The sequence below is a fragment of the Zingiber officinale genome, chromosome 11A, assembly GCF_018446385.1.
Source record: "Zingiber officinale cultivar Zhangliang chromosome 11A, Zo_v1.1, whole genome shotgun sequence".
NCBI classification, from domain to species: domain Eukaryota; kingdom Viridiplantae; phylum Streptophyta; class Magnoliopsida; order Zingiberales; family Zingiberaceae; genus Zingiber; species Zingiber officinale.
The window spans coordinates 53,945,463-53,953,376 of NC_056006.1; positions in this window are offsets into that span (position 1 = coordinate 53,945,463).

Genomic DNA, 7,914 nt, shown 5'->3' on the forward strand with positions numbered 1-7,914 from the left:
TTTGGCCGGCCACCTTGCTTGGTGTCGTAGGAAGGGGTCAGCAAATTGAATTAAGCCAAATCAATAATTTGGTGATTGATTCAATCAAGAGGAAAGAAAAATAAAATAAAAAGGGAAAAGGAAATACTAGAGGAAGATTTTAATTTTTGTAAAAATTCTTCCCTTATTTGCCTTGGGCAAGTATTATAAAAGAAGGGGTGAAGAGGCTTTATTAGACACAATTCTTATTCTCTTGCTTGGAGATTTTGGTGTGGGCGGCCCTCCCTCTTTCTTCTCTTCATTTCCCTTTTGCTCTCTTCTCTTTGGTCGTGGTGGTGGCCGGATTTTAGAGGAAGAGGAAGAAAGCTTTTGGGTGGTGTTCATCTTGGAGGATCGTCGCCCACACGACGTCCAAGGCGAGGCGAGGAATATGATAGAAGATCTCGAGGTCGTTAGCATACAAAGAGAAGGTATAATTAGCAATTGTTTTCCGCATCCTGCTAGTTATTTCTTTTTGTAAGAATTCCAAACACAAGAGGCATTAGATCTAGTTTTTCGAATTAGTTTTTTGAGTTTGTGTTTTCTTCTTTTTCGAATTTATGATTCGATGGTTCTTTTTGGTTAACCTAGTTTTATTTAAGGAAATTAAATATTAGATTTCCTTAAAAGGCTTTGTCTAGGCGGTGGTGGTTGCTCCCATATCCAAGAAGGTCATGTGCCTCTCCATGTAGCCCTGGAAGCCAATTTTGGAAATTAATATTTAATGGAATTAATAACATAGGTGGATTTGAATCAATAGTGTTAAGTTCTGCTTGCGATTCAAATCCAAACCATTAAGAACAAATAAGTTAAATTTGGAATCAATGATGTTAAGTTTCGTCTGCGATTCCTTATTTAACTTCTAAAAAACACAATAGGTTATTTAAGGAAAGGTTGAACACTTGTACAAAATTTTTGTATAGTGGAACCGGTATAATTTTCCTAGGACTAACCAACAATTGGTATCAGAGCTAGGGTTTGCCTCTGTGTGTTTTGGTTTTCAAATTAATTATGCACATGTCATACATAATTTAGGTAGGATAATAGTAGGATGTGCTAACTCTGTGGTTGCAGGCTCCAACTATTATGACATTTAGATATTGTGTGTGATTGGACCCTTGGACATGTCAAGGGCATTATTTTGTGTGCATGATTGTATGTATAAAATACAGCAGGAGCTGTATTATTTTTTAGAATTTTATTTTTTTTTCGATCTAGAATATATGTACATTTCTTTATCGAATATAGGATCGATATTTGTAAAATTATATATTTGTCGCGGATCGTATCTTTGTGAGGCGTGGTGCTATTGAAGGACCAGAAGCGCAGCGGAATAAGAAGCAAGATAGATGCGACAAATCGACCCGATGGCGGTGGCTAAAGATGGCAATAGCTAGGGTTGGAGCCTATTGAAGACAGTGAAGGAAAAGACCATAATAGTTGGAAAATTAATTTCCAAATTTATTGCTTTTATTTACTGTAATGTTTATGTGCATGTGATGTATGCTAGCATAGGTTAAAATCCTCATTTTAAATAACTAAGTGGGAGAGGGATTTTAAATAAATCCCTTGGTCTCCATTACTGGTTTGTAAGTGATGCAACAAGCTTGCGTGTTGGCTCTAAGTGCCTCCCTCCACAACGAATGGATTTGTTGCAGATCACTAGATCAAACTTCCTTTATGGATGGTTATAGTAAATTATTTAGGAGTGTGTGATCTTCTCCAACTGAAGGGGCAAAATCCTATTTAATGGACTTAGTATCAAGTAATGGTATACACTTAGACGCATTCGATAGTTTCCTCCCCAACGGAGTCACTACTATTATTTTGTGTGTCGAAAGTGAAACCAATTATTAATTTTATTTGTCATAAAGTTAGGATGACAAGATAATAAAATTAATGGGTCACACCCTTCTCTTACAAATGTTGAATTTGTATACGTCTACACTAACGTGGCATGCAATATTCATGGTGATTTGAGGTGTTGGTTAATTTAAAATAGTATTGTTTGAGGAATCAATATTATTCTAAATTTAGAGTCTTGACCAAACTTTATTTTTGTGATTCTTAGGATGACTTTCAACCCACTGGCCATTATATTGAAAGAGAACAAACTTACTCGTCCCAACTATATTGATTGGAAAAGAAACCTAGACATTGTTCTTACTGCTGAAAGCTATAATTTTGTACTGACTGAGGCTTTCCCTGATGCACCTGATGGTGACTCTACCCTAGAGGAGATTGAGTATCATAAGAAATGGGTAAAAACTGATGAGATGGCGCGGTGTTACATTTTGGCATCAATGTCAAATATATTACAACATCAGCATCAAGATTTACCAACAGCTTATGATATAATGAATAATCTCAAAGAACTCTTTGGGCACCAGAGTCAGACTGTTAGGCAAGAGGCAATGAGAAAAGTAATGACATCCACCATGTCTGAGGGAATACCCGTACGAGATCATATCCTCAAAATGATGGCCTATCTGAACAAAATATAAGTTCTTGGAGGAGAAATCGATGGGGAAACCCAGGTCGATATAATTCTCCAAACGCTACCCAGAAATTTTGAGCAGTTCCGCCTGAACTATAACATGAATAAAAGAGAGTATAAGTTGGCGGAACTTCTGACAGAACTACAGGCAGCAGAAGGTATATTTCGTCAAAGTTCTCAGATTCACTATGCTAAAAATGGTTCTACTTCTAAGCCGAAAGGTAAGAAGAAGAAGAAGAAACAGGTCTTTTCAGCAAAGAGAGTGAAAAAACCTCAGGGACAAAAAGCTGGAATGAAGAAGCCGAAGGGCAAGTGCTTCATCTGCAAGCAATCAGGACATTGGAAGGCGGACTGTCCTCGTAGAAATCAGAACAATAAAGGTATATCTCATGCTCTAGTAGTTGAAACATGTTTAGCGGTGTTATCTACCAACACCTGGTGTGTAGATACGGGAGCCACAAATCATATCTGCAATTCTTTACAGGGGTTCCAGGAAACCCGATGACTATTTGAAGGAGAGATAACCATCTACATGGGCAATGCTACTAAGGTGGCGGCTGTTGCAGTGGGAGACGTCTACTAATCTTTTGATAGGAATAGAAATTTGATTTTAAGAAATTATCTTTATGTACCCAATTTCAGAAAGAATTTAATTTCAGTTTCTAAATTGTATTTCGATGGATATTGAGTTTTCTTTAGTAACAATGTGGTTATAAAGAGAAATAAGGTGATTATCTGTTCGGGTGCATTGGTTGGCAATTTATATACTTTAAATCCAATTTCTCCCACAAAGCATAATATGAAAATTAATAACACATCTTCTAACTCTAATAAGAGAGAAGAACCTTCGAAAATGAACCAAATGTATCTTTGGCATCTAAGGCTTGGTTATATTAACTTAAGTAGGATTCAAAGGCTTATAGCCGATGGACTCTTGGGTTCATTAGAGTTGGAAAACTTTCCAACATGTGAATCCTGCTTGGAAGTTAAAATGACCAAAAGACCTATTAAGGCCAAGGGGTATATAGCCAAAGATGCATTAGAACTGGTTCATTCTGATTTGTGTGGTCCTATGTCTATCTAGGCAAGAGGTGGTTATGAATACTTCGTCTCCTTTTGCACCGCAAGTCTGAATGCTTTGATAAGTTCAAAGAATATAGGGCTGATGTGGAGAAACGTCTTGGTAAAAGCATCAAGACACTACGGTCTGACCGTGGTGGCGAATACCTCTTTGGAGAGTTCAGGAATTATTTTTCAGAAGTCGGGATTAAATCTCAATTGTCTGCACCTGGTACACCCCAACAGAATGGTGTGGCAGAACGAAGGAATAGGACTCTTATAGAAATGGTTAGATCAATGATGAGTTATTCAGAATTACCAAATTCGTTTTGGGGATATGATTTAGAAACAGCAGTGTACATTCTGAATATGATACCTTCTAAAACAGTTCCTTCTACTCCCATGGAATTATAGAATGGGCGTAAGCCTAGTCTAAATCATATCAGGATATGGGGTAGTCCAGCATATGTGCTGAAGGGAGATACTGACAAGTTGGAATCACGTACACAAGTTTGTCTGTTTGTGGGATATCCTAAGGGAATGAAAGGTGATTTGTTTTATAATCCTTAAAATCAGAAGATCATTGTTAGCACCAATGCTCGATTTTTAGAACAAGATTATGTAATGAACCATAAGCCCATGAGTGAAATAGTTCTAGAAGAAATAAGAGAGGACATGTCTACTTTAGTACCAACAGTACAAGATGAAGTACCGCTCGAAACTGCAACACGTGTCACACAGGATACACAACCAGAGATAGTGCCTCGTCGTAGTGGGAGGGTTGTAAGGCAACCTAAGAGATTCATGTTTTTGGGAGAGTCTTCGGACTTGATCCCGGATAAACATGAACCTGATCCCCGTACATATGACAAAGCACTCCAAGATATAGATGTAGTATATTGGCAAAAGGCAATGAATTCAGAAATAGAATCTATGTATTCTAATAAAGTTTGGGAGCTTGTAGAACTACCTGATTGTGTAAAAGACGTTGGATGCGAGTGGATCTAGAAAAGGAAAAAGGACAGACGGAAAGGTAGAAACCTTCAAAGCAATGCTTGTAGCGAAAGGGTACACTCAGAATGAGCGAATCGATTATGAGGAGACTTTTTTGCCGGTAGCCATGCTTAAGTCTATCTGGCTACTCTTATCCATTGCCGCTCATATAGATTATGAGATTTGCCAAATGGATGTCAAGACAGATTTCCTTAATGGAAGTCTTAAAGAAAACATCCATATGAAGCAACCAGAAGGATTCATTGAAAAGGGCAAAGAGCATCTAGTGTGCAAACTCAATCAGTCCATTTATGGACTGAAGCAAGCTTCAAGATCTTGGAACATCTAATATAACGAAGTAATCCAGTCATATGGATTTATTCAGTGTCCGGATAGGTCTTGTGTATACAAGAAGTGTAACGGAAACGTGGTTGTATTTCTTGTACTATACGTAGATGATATTTTGTTAATTGGCAACAATGTCAAGGTATTATTGGACGTAAGGGTATGACTGTCTAAACAATTTGATATGAAGGACTTAGGAGAATGTGCACACATTCTTGGGATCAAAGTTATAAGGGATCGTAAGAAAAGAATGTTGTGCCTATCCCAAGCTTTATTATATGATACAATCCTTACTCGTTTTAGCATGCAGAACTCCAAGAAAGGTTTCTTACCTTTAGACATGGAGTAGCCTTATCTAAAGAGATGTCTCCGAAGACATCAAAGAAGATGGAGGATATGAAGGCAGTTCCTTATGCTTCGGCTGTAGGAAGCCTTATGTATGCAATGCTGTGTACAAGACCTGATATCTGTTTTATTGTGGACATGGTTAGCAGATATCAGAGTAACCCTGGAGAAGGACATTGGACTACTGTAAAGCATATATTGAAGTACCTGAGATGGACTAGAGATTATATGCTAGTTTACCAAGCAAATGATTTGCTCCCTGTGGGTTACACGGATTCGGATTTCCAATCTGATAGGGACAATAGTAAGTCTACATCAGGGTATGTGTTTTACTTTAGGAGGTGGAGCCATTGCATGGAGGAGTGTTAAGCAGAAATGCGTCTCGGACTCAACCATGGAAGCTGAGTTTGTGGCAGCGTCTGAGGCTGCCAAAGAAGCTGTGTGGCTCAGGAACTTTCTAATGGACTTAGATGTGATTCCTGGTTTGCCCAAAATCATGACAATTTATTGTGATAATTACGGTGCAGTTGCAAACTAGAAGGAACCACGAGCTCATACGGCAAGCAAACATATAGAACACAAGTACCACCTGATACGAGACATCGTCAAGCGAGGAGAAGTTGTCATCGCCAAGATTGCATTAGTAGTTAACCTGGCATATCCTTTTACTAAGGCCCTTCTTGTGAAAGCTTTTAATCGACATGTGGAGGGGATGAGAATCAGATGTATGGCAACATATATGGTAGCTTAGTCTTTTATTATAAGTGGGAGATTAATAGAGTGTATACTAAAAGCCTAGCTTTTGTAAACATTTATTTTTGAAATAAAAGAATCACATTTGGTCAATATTTATATTTATTTGTTAAATGTAATTGTTCAATTAATTTATATAGTAGATAACATGGAGTGTGGTGTCACACTTAGAAGATCATGTTGTCGGTTCTTTATAAATTATAAATAGTTGCTCGCGACTAAGATGAAAATGAACAAACTATTAGAATAGTCGTAGTATAATTAAGTATTAGTTTGTCTTGATTAATAAATTACACTGGTTCACTCTAAGTGTATTGAGTAGGACCATTTAGGTTAGTTCTTTTTGTACTGACTTAATAAAAGAGCTAGACCTTAGTTATTATGGAAGTGTGTGTTTTTAATCCTAATAAAATAACAAGCACATATATTTAATATTTATTTCTTTGACTTATCAAAGGGTGAGGTTTAGGTCGATAAATCAATATGCCCGATAAGTTGGGAAATGATATTACTTATAGTGTGTGTTGTTGATTATAGAATGAATCTGTGTCCTAGTTATCTAGGTTGAGAATGCCCCCAAGAGGAGCTCAAAAGGATTGCCATGTTAAACCTTGTAGGTGGACTTAGTCCGACATTACAATGAAGTCGAGTAGTACTACTCATGGAGCTAGATATTAATTAAGTAAGTTGTCAGTAACATACTTAATTAGTGGACATTCGTTATCTTAAACACAGGGAGACTAACACACATGATAAGAAGGAACCCATAATATATTTTGGGATTGGTGCGGTAATGCGATAATAACTCTCTAATGAATGAGTTATTATCGATGAACTTGAGTTGTGTGTTGGGGGCGAACACGGGATACTCAAGCTCATCGGAAGGCCAAAACCAATTTCTTCTCGAGGTCCCTGTTGTAGCCTCAGTAAAGCCTCAAGTCCATCCAAATATAAGCCCATCTTGGTGTCCACGAAGGGGGCCGATCTAATGCTTGGTGACCAAGCAAGGGCCGGCCACAACTTCTTCTATAGGGACTGACCCTATTGCTTGGTGACCAAGCTAGTAGGGGCCGGCCACAATAATTCAAACTAGGAGGGTTGTTTTGAATTTTTAAAATCTTCTCTTTGTAGAAAACTCTAGGTTTTAAAAGAGAGATTTTAATTTTTTAAAACTTTCCTTATTTGAGTTAGGCCACATGTTTTAATAGAGAGTTTTAAAAGTTTTAAAACTTTTCTTTTTAACCATCCTCATGGTTTTAGAAAAAAGGAAGAGAACTTTTAAAAATTAAAATTTTCTATTAATGTTAAAAAAAGGAAATTTTTGAAGAGAAGTTTTAAATTTTAAAACATGGTTTTAATTTTTAAAAGCTTTCGTTTTTAACATCCACTTTAGGGAATTACAAGAGAGCTTGTAAAATTTTATAAGAGAATTACTTCTTGTAATATTTTATATATAAAAAAATTATTTTCTTTCCTTTTAATTGTGGCCGGCCACCTTGCTTGGTGCCAAAGCAAGGGGTCGGCCAATTGAATTAAACCAAATCTATAATTTGGTGATTGATTCAATCAAGAGGAAAGAAAAGGGAAATAAAAAGGGAAAACGAAATACTAGAGGAAGATTTTAATTTTTGTAAAAATTCTTCCCTTATTTTCCTTGGGCAAGTATTATAAAAGAAGGGGTGAGGAGGCTTCATTAGACACAATTCTTATTCTCTTGCTTGGAGATTTTGGCGTAACCAACCCTTCCTCTTTCTTCTCTTCTTTTCCCTTTTGCTCTCTTCTCCTTGGTGGTGGTGGTGGCCGGATTTTAGAGGAAGAGGAAGAAAGCTTTTGGGTGGTGTTCATCTTGGAGGATCGTCACCCACACGACGTCAAAGGTGAGGCGAGGAATACGGCAGAAGATT